Raw genomic sequence first — 15,756 nt, forward strand, 5'->3', positions numbered from 1 at the left:
AGAGAAATGCAGACTGGAAATGAGGTGTACATTTTTAACAGTGAGGGTCATTAATCTTTGGAACAATTTGCCAATAGTTGTGGTGGAGTCTCCATCACTGAGAATTTACAAATCAAAACTGGATTTGGGAGGTGGGGGTAAAGATATGCTTTAGTTGTATCAGGAATTATTTCAGGGAAGCTCTATGGCTTGAATTATACAGGAGGTCAGACTATATGATCAAAGTAGTTTCTTCTGGCCTTGGTATTTATGACGGACTGGTCTTCCGTGGTTTTGCTGGAGGACCTGCTGAGCTTCTTGTGACTGCTCAGACCTTAAATGAAAGCAAAGTCCTCTCCCCAAATGTTCCTTATGCAATGAAATTAAATAAGTATGAACAAAGAAAAATCAAAGAATTTTAAGCTGTCATACTAAAAATCTTTTCCGCTCTCTGTTGCTTGGCTTTTAGTCTCCTGACTTTTGTGATATCATGATTTCACTAATTCTCTAGTCATTACTGAGTCTTCCTGGCTAGACCAAAGCTAAATTTCTAATTAGAAACACAAGCAGAACCTCCCACCACCAACCACCTCACCTTACACTTTTTTGGAGGAAAATTCTTTCAGTCCTGCATTAAAAAGAAAAAAAATATTATAAAAGAAAAGCAAAAATAAAAAAATGATGTTTTTTATTTGCAGATCTCATTGAAAGGCACTAAAACATGGGCTCTTCCTTATCCTAACTGATTGTAACCAATGAATATTCTGACAGGGCTTTGACCTTCGGGAAGCAAAGACTCATAACTCAGAGATGGCCATAACTTGAGGTTGTATGGTTTTCATCCATTCCTTCACTATTTTTATGGTATAACTTCATCCATTCTTTACATATACATGTGCCCAGTGTGAATATGGCTTTTTCTGTGTTTGGGAGGTCATAGTTTCTCAATGCTTGCAACAGTGCTTTATATTCAGTCTCTTAAGAGTGTTTTAGCCTTTTCTTTCAGAGAAGAGGGGCTAAAAATACGCAAGTAAAATTAACTGCTGCTTTGATCCAACAAATGGTCCTGCATAATCTGCCTCATACTATGGCCTCAGTTAAGATAGTACATTGGCTGCCCTCTACTTTCCCACTAAAAAGCAACGGAGGGTCCTGTGGCACCTTTGAGACTAACAGAAGTATTGGGAGCATAAGCTTTTGTGGGTTAGAACCTCACTTCAAAGCTTATGCTCCCAATACTTCTGTTAGTCTCAAAGGTGCCACAGGGCCCTCTGTTGCTTTTTACAGATTCAGACTAACACGGCTACCCCTCTGATACTTTCCCACTGTTTCACAACTTTTTCCTGGGCACATCACTCTTCTTTGAAAGATCATAGAAAGAAAATGTGTACTGTATCCAGATCAGATTGGCTTCATGCACTTGTAAGAATGTATTTATATATTGCCCTGCTTTTGTACATGTTACTTTTTTAAATATTGCAGCTGACCTGGAAGATTGTTAGTGTATAATAAAGTTTATTTTTGATGACAAAGACTATATGGTCTTTGCACATCAGTGATAATGTTCCTTACATACCTGTCTGATGCCAATTCTCTCCCTTACCATGGGTGAAATTCACCCAAAAAGAGGGCCAGCACAAAAGCTTATGCATCCCTAAGACCTCCACCTGTGAAGCACAATAACAGACTAATCCACTCCTCCATAAGCATTCTCACCAGATAAAGAAAGAGGAGAACAACACAGATTATTTTTGATACATTAAGAAAATCCAACAACATCACAGTGTAAAGTGACACACTATGAACTACAAGTTAACATCCACATCACTGCTCCATACCATCCATTTGAAGGTGTGTCTACGAATAATTTATAACATGCATTGCATGGTATTTCAGGCTCTGTTACCAAGTACAAGTGCAAACATTTGCCATTCTGAGCATTCATAGGCTGATGCCAATACAGCTGCCTTGGCACTTCACTGTTCTTTTAAAACTTCACCTTTGATTTCACATATTCTGACAAATGCAGCAGGAAGCTATAACAATTGCTACATTGGGCACAAAACAGCCATTGCAAGTCAACAGACATTTTGCTTCCATTTTGCTTTCAGGCTCCTGAATGCACACTTCACTATCATCCTACTGCACCTCTTGAATGTAAAACAGAATCTGCAGCTTTCTGGGTTTATGCTGTCAAGGAAAGGTTTTATGGGCTATGGCAAAAGTGGATATAGAAGTTATCCAGAAATCAAAGTGGAGACAGAAACATCATCAGTATCAATGTTGATTGGTGGGAACAGAGTTCCTCCATATCTACATTTGAAAAGTTCATTTTTTGAAAATTCTAACATCATGCTCTTTGCCTGGCCACCTGCATGTGCACATTCATGAATCTTTCATCACAATCCACTGGGTAATATGCCATGGTGTTAACATAGTCCTGGACTTATTGAGTGTGGGGCACAGCATGGGCCCATGGGTTCTATCAATGACTCCTGTCATTTGAGAAACCCACTTGTTTTAATCCCCCAAAGATCTCTGGCACATGGACTACCTCGAACACATGCTCCTGCAACATGCTAAATACTGCCCTGCAAATCTGCATAACAGCTCCCACAGTAGTGCCCAGTTGACTGGAAACTATCCAGGATAGCCAGTTTCCACAGGACACAGGTTGACTTCCACTCTCTTATCTACAGTGAGGAGAGCTTTCTTCTTCATGGTCCAGTGGTGTGTAGCATCAGGGGTATCTCACTACAGAGGCACTGAAGACTCTTCTCCGTTCTAATGTTATGCAGCCACTGCAGCCTGTCCCAAGTCTCAGCAACTCCAGCCTACTAGTCTGTGCCACTGATAGTGTTCCTATGCTGACTAAAGAAAAATATGTCCACCCAAATCACTAATAAAGAGGACACCAGAAGCCAGGGCCGCCCGGGGGTAGGAGGGCAAGTGGGGCAATTTCCCCCAGGCCCCGGGCCCTGCAGGGCCCCCCACGAGAATATAATATTCTATAGTATTGCAGCTTTTTTTTTTATGGAAGGGGCCTCCAAAATTGCTTTGCCCCAGGACCCCTGAATCCTCTGGGTGGCCCTGCCAAAAGCAGCAGACACAAGATCCAAGTGGCAGAGCCACCTCAGCAGCTGAGCAGGCCACAGAAGGAATGGTTTAAAAAACAAGATGTGTCCATGTAATCAGAAAGCTACTGAATTTCAGTTACTGACAGAAAAGAGGTAGAATGATCTTCATTTTATGGAGTCCAATTCAGTCCAGTGACTGAAGTAGTATGCCATAGTTCTAATATTTCCCAGTCCCTGTGAGAATGAACATTATAGCAGCAAATCTCACCCACCCCCACTGTGCCCCTGTATCATACAGGGTATGCATATTTCCTATGGGTAATCCTCCAAATCCTGCTCCTAATCTCTGTGCAAGGGAACTACACTGAATCTATTCCTAGGGGGCATCATCATGGTTGTCAATGAAGGGGTGAGATTTGCCCCTTAAACTGTAAGCTCATCTGGACAGTGTGTTTCTTAGTATTTGTGTCCTGCATGGCACTGTGCAGGCTGTCCCTGCTTAATAAATATTAATATTCTTACAAAACCTCAGCTTGTCACTGAAGTAACAATCTAAACAATGGAAATCTGGCGGCGCTCATCTGATACAGTGGTATGCTGAAAATTAAGACACTGTCTGTGGCCCATTATAAAATAACCGTGGATACCTAGAACAATTTTCTGATGCCATACTTAATTTTCCTTTAGCTAAAGTTATATGCATTATTATTACTCAGATTTTCTTTTATGAAATATTTAGATTTTGAAGTGTTTTGACATGTGGTAAACTTCAGTAAGAAGATAAACATTTTCCATTTTAAGAAAATGTAAATAAAGTATCCTAAAAAAATCCTAAAAGGTTAAATACAGGACAATGGAAACCACATGTAGGGGGCCACTGCAGTCCTCACTCAGGCAAAATTCACATTTACTCCAATTGACTTCATTGACTCCAATGGAAGTTTTTACTGAAAGTACTGTAGGACTGAGGCCATAATGTATTAAAAAAAATCAATGTAGATATATAGTAACTGCTTTTCATACATTATTTTTCTAGCTATTTTAGATTATAATAACTACTTGATCTGCCATTAAAAATAGCATATTGTTTTTGTTTGCTCTTAATATGGCAAGGAATGCTAACTTTTTAGTCTTTGTACATTTTTACCTACTGTTTAAACGTCTGCAGCTAGGGCTTGGATGCTTCTTGTATTACTGCAATTTTTTAAGGATTCAGCAAAGTGCTTATAGAAATGATTGACTGGTTGGTTGGACTGCTTTTCAAGGGCCACATCTGGTGTAAACTGGCACAGTTCTTTTGACTTCAATAGAATGACACTAATTGCACCAACTGAAGAGCTGGCCCTAAATGTTACTTATTCTTGTTTCATGAATCTGATGCACACTTTTACAACATATAGCAGATGTAAATGTTTACATACCTAACTAGTTTAATTATAGAACTTGCTTACAGCATTTCTCCAGCTAAGAAAAGCATTTTTATATGTATTTCAAAAGTAATTCATGTATGGCAATACCTTTACAAGAAAGATAAACATTTGTAATTGATAAATGATTTTATGGTCAGATAGAATTAGTTTAATTCGATTTCTAAATGTGTTCACTACTTGCAATCAAGTACTTATATTTGCATAAATGGGGGAAATGATTTTGACTTTTCTCTGAAGGAAAAGTTGTTGTGTGTGTGTGTGTGTGTGTGTGTGTTTGTTTTTTAATGGTCTGCATTTTGACTTCTTGGTTGAACAGTTAAAAGAGAATGTACAGACTACATTTTGAAGGTTTTTCCTACAGAGAGCTGAATTAAGGTTTTTAAAATGTGCATTATAAAAGGAATGTTTATGCCTCAAATCATTAGTTATGAGGCAAGATATGGTTGTAAGTCAGAGGTCAAGCAGAGTCATGAATAATTACAATCCTTAGGATTTGTTTGTTTGCTTGCATGGATATTTAAAAAGTTATGTATTTAAAATATTTCAGTTATCTGAGTCTGCCTATGAGTGTGCTGCTTGTTTTAGAGAAAAATAAAGTTTAACATGATCAGGTTAGTAACATTAGTTATTAAATGTTAGTTATGTATTAAGAAACTATTCATACTCGCAAAAACAGCTGGTGTATCAACATACTTTAAAAATATTTGTGGCTTTATTGTAAGTTTGAAAGATGGTGGAATTTGCTCATCTCATTTAAAAAAAATTGAAGGATCTGCATATTTGCAGATTCAAGCCAGCTGCTGGGATTTACAAAGGAAAATAACTGGAGTATGAGGGAGAGCTTTGTATTTAACCATGGAAATTTATAATCATGACATATTTGCATGTTTTAGCAGTTAGGAGAGCCCTAATTTAAATAAAAATAATTTAAAACACTATAAGAGTCATAGGTTATTTACGGTTGGAAGAGAACTAAATAGTCTATTGCAACTGCCCTGAATCAAATATGGATTCTACACTACTGCTTCCTCTTGCCTTGGGTGCCAAGAATCTTACCTTAATTACTTCATTTGGCAATCTCTTTACAGACTATCTTAGATCCTGATTCAGGAAAGCCCCTTTATTTGGGAAAGAAACTTGAATACATGCTTAACTTTAAATCACCACTGAAGTACTTTTCTGAAAAGGGATATTAATATCTAATCTAAATTGACTTTTTTCTTGCTTTAGCACCCCATAATCCCTTTTGTAATACTAATATCCAACCTGAGATTCTCTCTCTTCAGTATTATTGTCCTCCTGATATTCATTTTACAAGTCCTGATACTGCATTCCTCACATACTTCAAACTCCTGTTGGCTTCAATGCTATCTCCCCTGCTTCAATTAAATATCACTTTATTTTAAGAGAAGAAGAAATTAATTTATTCTCAGGATGCTGGTTATCTTCTCAAAATTCAGTGCAACTCAACAACAGGTGAAGTCTATACAATACACTGCAGCCATACTTAACATCCTTCAAGTTTATGAGCTCTCACCAGGCCCTTATTGATGGCCAATAAACTCACAGCAACTTTTAGGGAGTTCAGAAGCCATAAGACTGGCTCAAAAATTCTGAGTTTTAAATAAATAAAAACAAACAAACAAACATGGGTCTAATTTAGCCTTTAGGAAGATATTCCCATCTCCAGTTTGTGTGTGGTAATATCAGGTTGGAAACTGAAACACAAAAATATAGGTCTCCCTAACCTGGCTCCTCAAAGGGGGATTCCTCTTATCCTCTTTCTAATCTCCTGGATGTTATTTTGTCCCTGTTGATCCCCATCTTCTAATGCTGTCTTCCTCAAACCTCCCTTCCCTGCATCTTAGTCCCCAGCCTTCATTCCAGTCTCTGACCCTGTCCTGTTCAATAGTTGCTCCAACCTCCCTTTCTGCTCTACCACAGTTTCTTGCTCCTCTACATTATCCTGCCTGCCACTCTATGTTACATTCTCCTCACGGTCATCTTCCTTGTCCCCCAGTCTCCCTGCTCCATGCAATCTCTCCCTGTAACTCACCCCCCACACCTCCAGCATTCTCATGTCTCCTCAAAGTCTCATGCCCAGGCCATATATGTAGAGTTACACATGTGGCCATCTCTACTAGAGACAGTCTCACTTCCATCTAGAAATGCTGTAGGGAAATGAGACACCTGATTGGAGAGCAGCTAGGACTGCCAGCTTTGGTTGGGTGTATACTCATTCTTGGAGACTCCAGGACAATCCTGGAGGGTTGGCACTCCTAAGAGCAGCCTGTGGCTTTGGTCTCATTGAGAACAATGGGAGATATCTGCCATTTTTATTAAGGCAAAGTAAAATCATGTGAGAGCCTCAGCTTTCCTGACTTAACAATTAAAAAAAACAAACACTTGAAATAATGATATTTGTATGCAAACAAGTGCACCTAAAAAGGTTACATGAAAATGTGACGTTTTCACAGAGCAGCAGCAGAAATTCAGTTTACTGATAACCTTACTGGACCAACGGGATTATTTGATGGTGCACATAGTGCCTGGGAAAATAGTCACTTTCCACACATTATGTTTTATCATTTGATGAACAATATGTCACATTATGTGTAGTATAGTGAAAGGCCCCAGGTCAGTTCCCACATACAAGAGGGCATGGGTCTGGTTGCTGTGAAAAATAGTGTTTTAGGCCTTTCTTTAAAAAAATAGGATAAGTGAAAGACCTTTTTAAAAATTGCCCTGGGTGTCTTGTGTAACTTTCTCCTTTTCTTCCTATTTCTAGGTAGAAGAGTCTTGCCCCTACTTGCAAATGCCCAGAAAGTGGGGAGACCGAAGCAGACCACACGCTGCTGCTTGAAGCAGCAGTAACAGCCACCTAAAACAATCTACAGCAGAAGCACCCATGTCTCCCAAAGAGAGCTGATGGGGGAGACAGGGAGAACAAAAACCTGGCTTCTGAGGGAGAATCTAAGTTAGCTGTGAGAGGGAGCAAGCAGAGTGCTGCTGAGGAGATCAGCATACTGGCTAGCATGCATTGAAGCTAGTTCACTAAGGACTGAGCTCTCCTGTCCCTGTTTGCTTCCATCCCTGGCAGAGCCATATGACAGTTAGCTTGCTTTCCCCCCCTTGCCAACCTACTTTTCTTCCCTTCTAGGAAAGGAGACTAAACAGGCTTCTCATCAGCACTGTTCTACTTCCCCCACTCCATCTCAGATGAGGAAATTTCCTCTTCCATCCCAGGCAAGGAAGAATGGCGATGTTGAGATTGTGGGTGTTTTGTCCATCTATTGGAGATCTTGAGGCAGGGCATGTGGTGGTTTGCTCTCTTGCTTCTTAGGCTGTTCCTATGGCTTCTGTTGGAGGTAGCAAATTTCTCCGTCTCCCCCCCGCACTGCTGGGTATTGCTGCTTACAAGATAATTTTTCTGAGAAGATGTGAGAGACTTGCCTGAAGGTGGGCAAAACAATCATAAGTGGGTAAATCTCTCATATCTTCCCGTCCCTTGTTCATGGCACCAGCCATTCCATCAGGCTGTTTCCTACCCTGTTTCCCCGAAAATAAGACAGTGTCTTATATTAATTTTTGCTCCCAAAGATGCGCTAGGTCTTATTTTCAGGGGATGTCTTATTTTTCAGAAATGAAAAATGCCTTATTATCGGTGGATGCCTTATTATCGGGGAGGTCTTATTATCGGGGGGATGCCTTATATTACAACGAGAGGCAAAACTGTAAGTAGGCCTTATTTTCGGAGGATGTCTTATTTTCGGGGAAACAGGGTAGTTGCATGCAATTAAAATTCCAGCGGTTGCATTAACAGTTTCTTACACATTTTTTATAACAATTGGAAAAAATGTTTTGACATGTGTAATCATTCTGCTGGGTTAATGGCAGCAACAGGGGCCAGGTTCAATATATCTAGAGTCCCTACCTAAAGCAGTTTGAGCCCCCAAACCCAGAAACCTGGGAAAACTAAATGCACCTTCCCTACGTGGCCTTCTGAGAAATAACTTCCTCACTCACAAGCATTCCAAGACTTTGTGTATTAAGAGAAAGGAAACACAGTCATGAACTTGGAAAAAGACGCAACAGAATATATATGCAAATTAAGAGTAAAATATCCCCCCTTCCTGTGATTTTGGCAGTAGTCCATCTAACTCCCTTCCCTCCCACCAATGAGAATGTCCTACAGCCATGTCCACAGTCCACACCATTTCATCCATTCACCACACCCCACTCATGGTTTGGATCATTGAGTAGCAGTAGTCCGAATGTCTCTTTGCAGGTCTGTTTTCTGTCCCAAGGGAGCTACTTGCCTGATCAAGCCTGAAGGTGCCACCACCTAACCCAGTTTAGTGATTCAGCTTTAAGGTGCTGGTGTGTGGGGCCTCATAGCTCTGCTCTGACCTCTGAATTGTGTTTTACCTTGAAGTTCTCTATGTTTGCCCCTGCCACAAAGTCCTTAGTCTTTCGTGTCTCATTGCAAAGTCCTGAGGAAGGGGAGCCAAGAGTACTTAAAATCCTTGAGCAGAGACTCCTGACCATATGTGCTGGACCTAGTGGTGCAGGGGGTGCTGCAGCAACCCCTGACTTGAAGTGATTTCCTTTATATACAGGGTTTACAGTTTGGTTCAATGGCTGAGTCAGTACTAGAGAGAAATCTCACAAGGACACCAGGCAAGGCATCAAGTATGTACTGCCTTTCAAAACAAAATCTTATTAAAATGTATAAAATAATTAAAAGCAGCCATTGGTACTACAGAGAAGCAACAGTCTTATAATACCAGGTATTTTCAAGTGATCACAAGTACTAATAGGACTGAATCTGCTTAAAATTAGAGCAAATCAGATATACGAACAGTAAAAACATCTGCTTTAAAGGAACCTGCCATGAATTGCAACTTCCTAGCACTTGCAAAATATATTAATTCCATAATGCAGTTCTATATCTGAGTTTCTTGTATGTAGCTATTCCGTCTTGTAAGCAGTTGTGTGGATGACCAACAGAAACGTTAGGGAGGGCTATTATTGGAGAAAACAGGTGTTGCACATGGATAAAAATGAGTCCATAAAAATGAAAAATACATGAACAGGTGAAACATAGCCATGGTGCCATGTATTTCATGATATTTAGAGGAGACTACATTCATTTGCCACAGACCAGCACTTTGGTATAAACTAGGGTGACCAGATAGCAAGTATGAAAAATTGGGACAGGGCATGCGGGGTAATTGGCACCTATATAAGAAAAAGCCCCAAATATTGGGACTGTCCCTATAAAATCAGGACGTCTGGTCAGGGCCAGCTCCAGCATTTCTGCCACCCCAAGCAAAAAAAAAAATTGGGGGAAAAAAAAAAAAAAGCCGCGATCGGCGGCAGCAGTTCAGCGGCAGGTCCTTCGCTCCTGGAGGGAGTGAGGGACCTGCCACCCCCGAATTGCCGCAGGTGCCGCCCTTCTCCCTTGGCTGCCCCAAGCACCTGTTTGTTAAGCTGGTGTCTGGAGCCGGCCCTGCGTCTGGTCACCCTAGTGTAAACAAGATATAGGCACAGAATGATACTAGTTGGTCTGTATAACATCATAAAAATAAGAAACCCAAAGGTTTAAAGAAGAAAAGGAATTAAAATAAATTAAATTGTCTTTGGTCAAACCATATATTTTAAGATGATTAATCTTTTAGCAGGAACATATACGTACATTGGATAATAATCCTGTTATGCTGGGGGTTGAGTGATATTCATTGATGCTGGTGGGTGTAATGCCTGCTTTTCATTCAGGAAAAATGTAAGAAACAATTAAACTCCTTTATGGAACTAGACAGCAGAAACAATAGGAACCACCACCCAAAGCAAAGAAGCTGGTCAGGAATTTGAGTATGTGGGTGGAGGGGTTCCTCTGTGGTCTGATAACAGACACAAAGGCAAGGGATTGATTTGATTGCAGTTATGTCTCTGTGTGTCTGTGGGAGAAACAGTAAAAAACATCAGAGAAGCTGAGAGAGAAGCAGTGGAAAGATAAGGAGGCAGCCAGAACAAGCACTGGGAGCATAGCCTGGAGGAGAAGCCTAGAGAAAAACTTTTTGGATATAGTGCTGGCTGAAAAAGGCTTGGAACTGTGAGCAAAAAACCTACCTCCTGTTATTTGATTCCTCACAGAATTGCATCAAAGAAATATCTGACTCCATCATCAATTTCTTAGCCTAAATGAAACATGTGTCAATAGGCACCCTATTTCAGGGATCAGAAACTGGCCCTTGGTACCATACCTAGTTCTAGGGAGAAAATCAGAAACCCTTCATGTGCAATAAATGGCCTAAACATGCACCCACTAAACTCCTAGGGCAAAGTTTCCATTGACTTTTATGGGGGCATGATCATGCCTTTAATAAGTAAATAAATTATGGTCTGATTCTGCAGCCCTTGAATGCTTATAGCTGACATCATTTGGAGTTTTGCATGTGCAAGAAATGCAGGATTAGGCTATATTTGCAGCTCAAATTAAATTTGTTACCCCTTGTCCTTCAGCCACTTCCCACTACTTATACTTTGCGAATACTTGACTAAAGTTACTATTGTTCGAGCTTTTATAATGAATTCTTTTAGTTCAGTATCAAATATAAAATACTATTTTGGGGGAGTTCTATGATCTTTTTACTAAAAATTTCTCTTGTATAGAATTTATTACTAGAACATAACAATATGGGTCTTAGGAAAATGAATGTATTAAAGGAGTGCTCTTGTGCAATAGATGATTTTAGAAGATATGTGGCAATCTACTCCAGTGAGAGCAGAGTGAATTCCACACAATTTTTTCTGTTTAATAGTCGGCTGAATTAAAAAAAAAAAAAAAGTGCTTCAACTGGATTTGTGTTCCTTTGATGTTTGCTGTCTGTGAATGTTCTAGCCAGAGTATTTATTCACCAAAACAGCACATTTGATTTGCAGAAAGCCAATTTTGTATTTCTAATCAGGAGTTTTTGCTCTTGGAACCAGTTTTTAAGAGTGATTTATATCTGTCCAATCAAGGAAAGAAACATACTGTATGACCTAAATGTACAATAAAAATAACTTGGATCTCAAATATTGAATTTTACAAAGAGCTACTTATGAACAATTTATTGGCCAAGAATTATTTGGTGGATAATTTTAAATAACAAATAAACTAGAGAAAAATCATGTTCTGTTTGCAGATAATTGACAGACTGAAAGAAGTGAAATGCATTGAATAAATTATTTGTTAGGAATTATGCTCATGATCCAGCAATGCACTTAAGTATATGCATAATTTAAGCACTTGAGTAGCCCCTTGCAGACACATCCCCATGGGTCCATGGCCTGCGCAGGAAGAGGAGGATTGGTGGGATGGGTGAGTAGTTGGTGGGATGGGGTGAGGATAGATGAACACACTTATCTCCTTGTCCCACAGAGGTAATTAAACCTAGGGCTGTATTATTTCTTCTGTAGAAACTCTGCCCCCTCCCCCATAACCGTTGAGGCCCAAGAAAGACAAGGTTGCCACAGGTGGTGCCTGGTAGCATGGTTCCTGTGGTGTGTCACCACGGTGTTTGGTGGGAGTGCAGGTGCATGAGTTGAATGCATTGAAAGAAACACTGGTAGGCAGCATACAGGTGTGGATGTGTGAACATGGCTATGGTAGTAAGATATGTGGACACAGAACTGATCCGTGTAACTTGTAACTGGTTCAGGTGACAAGGTCTCTGTAAAATCATGGTTAAAAACTAGTGTGTCAAGGCCTAAGTGAATTGCTCAAGATCACAGAGTGAGTCAGTGCCAGCCAGAGCTCAGAACAGAATTTTGACTTCCAGTCTCTTTCACTAAACATTTGAAAATGCTGCCTCCTTTTCTGGTGGTTTTAATACAATTTTTTCTGATATACCCTCCAAGAGTCCTTGTCTTGGTGATGTTGAAGATTTTCATAGCTATTTCAGCTAGGAGATCCATTTCACAGTACTGGCTTATAGTCTTATAAGGTTACTACCTGCACATAAATCATAGAATCAGTAGAAGGAAAAAGTAACATTATGTTAAAAAAAGTTACCACAACAATGAAGAATTATATGTTGTAACTAGGAAAATGTGAAAATTACATGTGACCCACATCCACTCATTTTAACTGCCCACATTTATGTGTCAGTTATTTTTTAACCTATATGTAATGAGGCTGCTATGGCAAAAATAAGTAGTGGAACTGAAAAAAGGTGAGTCAGAGTGGTCTACATTATTTAAAAACCAGCTTTTAAATATGTTTTTTATTCCTTTTTGCAATTTGTTTTAGTTTGTTTTGTTTCTAATTTTCTGACACAAAACAGTCATTTCTAATTATTTTAGATACAACACTCAGAGGTTCTTCTCTGATTTATCAATATGGTTTTGAATAGAATTTTCTTTTGGCAAACTGAAAGACTCCCTAAAGAGGTTCCAGATGCCAGACATGAACACGTGTAACATTATTCCTACTGGAAGGATAACTTTTGATTTTTAATAAAAAGAAACAAGTGTAACAAACAATACACTAATAGATGAAAAAAATACGATAGGGAGGGAAAATCTAGATGATAAAACTAAATGAAATGGAATTCAAACATCTAGAGAAAGCATTTTGAATCAAAACCAAACAAGGCTCCAAAATTAAAAATGAAAAAGTCTGAAAAAAATCCTAATTTTAGGAGAAGACAAAGTAGAGAAAATGAAAAGGAATAAAAACAGGGAGGCAGATAAACAGGGAATAAAGTGCAGAAGATGAAAGAAGAAAATCAAAAGAAATATTGAGAAAGGAATATTTTAGACAAGACAAGAATAATAAACTGAAATGTATCTGAAAAGAAAGATATACTGTACTTAAAATGCAAGAAATATAGCTCAAACATATATAATACTCTAAAGAAAACAAGAATGTGAAAATACACAAGAAAGGAGAAAAATATGAAAAACCTCTTTTTATATTTGTGTCCCTATTCAGATTACTCATTCTGATCTTTGAAAAAGTGCTGTAATCAGATTGTTTCCATCAATCCTACACCTCCTAGGTTATAACTCAGCTATAGCCTAGATAGGCTTTGTGTATTTGAACTAATGCTGTCAAACCTCACAGTGAAGCTGTTAAGTTGTTATCTGAAAATAAAGACCTAATCACGTGAATGTATTGGGAACAAAAATTCTTGTTATAACAACACTGTTCCTAAAGGCGTTATAAAATATAATTGTGATTAAGCAAAGCTCATGCTACAGCTATGGGAGTTATAGCCAATAATAATGTATTGACATTTATGTGGTTATGATTTCCTGACCCTGACTAGCTTAAGTATTGTTGTAGTAATCACCAAGAATTTCATGGTCAATGTAATGCCAAGAAGTAAAAATAGCATCACTGATTAAATATAGTCAAAATATTAATACACAATAGTAAAATTAAAATAATATACATTATGCAGGGTTGCTAATAGTATTCTGCCCTCACAGGCTGGCAAATGATTGCACTTTATGGGAAATATTTTTTAAGTAATAATAATAAAAAAAGTTAGAAAACATGAACAATTAGTGTTGCCTAAAGAGTTACAACAGCTTACCAAACAATCTAAAACTGTTGTATGGATACTGTTACAGGAAAAAATGCCCTTGTATTTAAAAATGATTTTATTATCCTGTATTTTAAACAACTAGGTTATCACAGTTTTCAAATTATGGCACTATTGTATCAGACAATGAAATTTGATTTAAACCTACTTTTAAACATTTTCCACCCCCTCAAATGTTTTAGATTATGTGAAAAGCAGTTTATTTTACCATTCTCTTACATTTCAATTTTAAACCACTCTGCAATAATAATAGGGATGCTAATAGATGATATCATTGATAAACTTCCTCGTTAAGATGGACCTAAAACCAAAAATGATACTGCTTCTTTAAAAGTTTATCCCAATGGCACCATCATGTAAGCATACATATGGGACAGTAAAAATGGAAGACGACACATTAAATGACATTATTATAAAATGCAATACTCTTGGAATGATCCCTTATTAAATTAGGCTCTATGATCTGAGATGAATTTCCCCGATCCCTAATCCATCACTAGAGAAATATTAAAAGATAGGTCTCAACTGGTATTAGAATCGCACTCAGTCTCTACTTTCATTATTTTGAATTAGGGTGCTACTGGGGGAAAGCCTCTTAATGAGAATTAGAGTGATTCACTGGCCTTCTTTTGGATTTTGACAAGTAAAATATTAACTCTTCAGTCACAGCTGTCTGAATTAAAATACTTGGCAGCCACAGATGCACAAATTAAATTGGCCTTTATGTTTCCATATTGCTGACCTCCTTAGAGGCAAAAACATCAAACCCAACAATAAACAAAACCCCCACAGTATGTCATTTCTTGGAAGAAAATATATTTATTGAAGTTTTTATATTTGTTTCAGTTTTAAACAATAATTGAACAAATACAGAACATTTTTACAAAAGGCTTTTATTTTAATTTTGCATTCTGTAAAACTTCAGCTACAAATCAGTGACTCCAAACCATTAATTGGGGAGTAAAATACCAAATGAAGTTATTTGAGGGATTTCTTAACTGTTTAAAGCAACATAAATCAGATTTACATGTAGAGCATCAGTGCATCTTAACATCACTAACAGTTTAAGAAAAGTTGTTTAAAAATAATATAGTTCTCTGTTAAAAACAGAGTATCTGAAAAATGTATAATTATTGCAGAAACACATGGTGGTTTTTATTATTCAATGACCCATGTTACAGCAGCAGTAATGATTCTAAACTTTGATACTGAGAAAAAATCCTTTTTGATTTTTTCTTTTTAATTTACTGTCCTTTATAACCGTTGCTGTGTCTCAATTAGTCTCAATTACTGTCTCAATTAAGTGTATTTCAATTATAATAAATGTTTTCTCAGTGGAATGTGTAACTTGCAAAAGAGTTAAATAACCAAGTGATATAAAATATTTTTTTAAAGACAGAACAAAAATGATCTGATCCATCATTACATACTGGTTTGTTATTCTTTTATCTTTCTGTAGTCACCTCTAACATCTTTCCCTCCTCTATAATGATTACTCATTGATTTGAACTTGTGATTGGTTGAGGACTACTTTGAGATGGACATTGATTAATGTATTTTAACTATTTTACCTTTCCTATCCAATACTGTGATGAACTCAGAAGATGTGGCATGATTTAGAGGGTGGAATAAGGGGTGAGAGCTTTCCCTAGAATTGTGGCATTTTTAAAGAAT

The sequence above is a fragment of the Chrysemys picta genome, chromosome 9, assembly GCF_011386835.1.
Source record: "Chrysemys picta bellii isolate R12L10 chromosome 9, ASM1138683v2, whole genome shotgun sequence".
Taxonomy (NCBI): Eukaryota; Metazoa; Chordata; order Testudines; family Emydidae; genus Chrysemys; species Chrysemys picta.